Source organism: Poromitra crassiceps (genome assembly GCF_964638095.1).
Source record: "Poromitra crassiceps genome assembly, chromosome: 27".
Taxonomy (NCBI): Eukaryota; Metazoa; Chordata; class Actinopteri; order Beryciformes; family Melamphaidae; genus Poromitra; species Poromitra crassiceps.
Window position 1 is genome coordinate 4,656,355 of NC_139650.1, and position 2,500 is coordinate 4,658,854.

The following is a 2,500-nucleotide window of genomic DNA, read 5'->3' on the forward strand; positions in this document are numbered from 1 at the left end:
TTAATGTTGCTGGATGGAGGCCCGCTGGATATACGCTGCAGTCCTCCATCTATTAGGCCCCGGCCACAAATCACATGGGTTTATTTGTACTGTGCATTGTTCACAGAGACGCATCTCTCTCCAGAGTCACATGATCTGGCTCACTCTCACACACACACAAACACACGTCGCTCGCAGACGCAGGCGCGCAGGCCGGCGGTGTCGGCGTGCAGTCTGTTCTGTGTCTGTGTATAAATATGGCCGAGAGAGACAGCCGTAATGGCTCCCGCTTCAAATAAACACAGAGCAGAGAGAAGCCTCCCCGCGTCCCGGCCTGCTTCCCTCTGACCTAAATCACCGCTGGACGGACACTCCACTTCCTCACCCTGCACGTTCTCAAGGAGGCCCGCGCTCCGCTACCAGCCCTGTGTGTGTGTGTGTGTGTGTGTGTGTGTGTGTGTGTGTGTGTGTGTGTGTGTGTGTAAGTGTGTGTGTGTGCGCATGCGTGCCTGTGTGTCAGGCCCGGCGCCACGAGGGGGCCTCAGGGGGCTTAGCCCCCTCAGTTCAATTTTCGGCCCCCTCACTTGAAAAAAAAAAAAAAAAAAAAAAAAAAATTTTTTTTTTTTTTTTTTTAAAGAACAGTTAATCTATAAAGGCCAGTTAGGCAATGTTTGTACCTGACATGTTTAGGCTGCTGTTTCTGCAGTCTTCATCAAATTTGATCAGTTTAAGTTGATGTAGGCTACCCCCTGTAAAAATAGCTCTGTTGTTTCAGAATTGGCAGGGAAGCGCTATTTGCTGTCCTTTGGTTGTCACAAGGTGTCAGAGATGTAGCTATTTATTAAATTTGAACCTATGAACCCTTGAACCTCTATTAATGCCTTAATCTGCTGCTGTGAAATAAATGTTTTATTTGATTTTGAATAGTAGTCTTTCTTGTGTTATTGCACTTTTCAGAGGTTATTATGGTTAAAAAGTCCAGAAATAGGCATAGCGGGTATATAACCTATGTTTTACGATATAAAAATATCATATAAAAAAAAAAAAAAAAATCAAAAAAATCAAAAAAAAAAAAAAATCAGCCCCCTCGCCAGTTATAACAGCCCCCTCAGTCATTTCATCCTGGCGCCGGCCCTGCTGTGTGTGTAAGTGAGAGAGAGATCGAGAGAGACAAGCAAAGAGAGGCAGAGAGAGAGAGAGAGAGAGAGAGAGAGATTTGATATATTCCACATGTTGCTCGCGACCCAGACACAACAACTCCTCGACACAGGGAGGAGTGTGAGGAGACAGAGAGCAGTGTTGGGCACGTTACTCAGGAAGTGTAATGAGTTACTTTTCACGTATTACTTATACCATACATAGTTATGGTATGCTCTGATGAAGGTCTTGCTGACCGAAAGCTCACAATAAATGTGAATTTTAGTGCAAATTTAAGTGTGCGGAAAGCCTTTCTTTCATTACATATTACTTATTAAAAAAGTAATAATTACTCGTTATATTACTATAGCCCCCCCCGCCCTTCTGAAAAAAGTGATTAACCAGCTCCTTTTAGAACTGAATCAATCCACTGTATTCACCTTATGTTCCAACACAGCCAGTTACTTCCTATTGTGTTTACACTTCCTGTGACAGTACAGTACTAGTGAGTAGGGATGCACCCATCCACTTTTTTCACTTCCGATCTGTTTCCGATACCTGAATTTGGATATCTGCCGATACCGATATTATGCCGATACCAATATTTTTCTTGAATATACAGTATAGGCAAAGATTTGGCCAATTAAAGTTTTTTTTTTTAAATATACCTTGCAAAAAGCAGACAAAATTAAGAAAATATACAAGGCAAAGAAGGATACTATTATACATTATTATACAAATTACGGCCAGCTGTGCGCTGGAATTGCAAAAAAAAAAAAAAAAAAAAAAAAAAAATCCCAATTCCGATCCGATCCGATCCGATCCGTGAATTAGTGCCATATCGGCACCCGATACCGATATTGGATCGGCCCCATCCCTACTAGTGAGCAGGTAAAACAGACGGTGTTTTGAACAGGAAGTCATAACACAACTGGATCAAGTGGGCGGGGCTACATAAGGTGAATTGGAACAATAATTAACCTTACAGGAGGAGTCAACAATCAGCCAAACCGCATACCGGTACCCATTATTTGCCTACCTAGCACAAGAAGTCATTGCATTCTGGCAACGCAGTAGTCTCGCATAGCCAGACCTACAGTATGTCCACACCTCGTTTATTCCTGTGCCAGCACTGGAGAAAGTAATCGAGTAACTTGGAGTTCCTTGTATTAGTAACTATAATAATATTACTGTATTGGAAATTGTAATCCCTTACAGTACTCATTACTGGGAAAAGTAATGTATTACAGTAATAATATTACTGAGTAATATATTACTGCCCAACACTGGCAGAGAGCAGTTTGTGCTGTTGAGGAGGGAGCTGTCGTGGGTGTGACCTGGTGGGGGCGAGTAGTAATAACACCGATGCTTTTAGGGCGTAAGG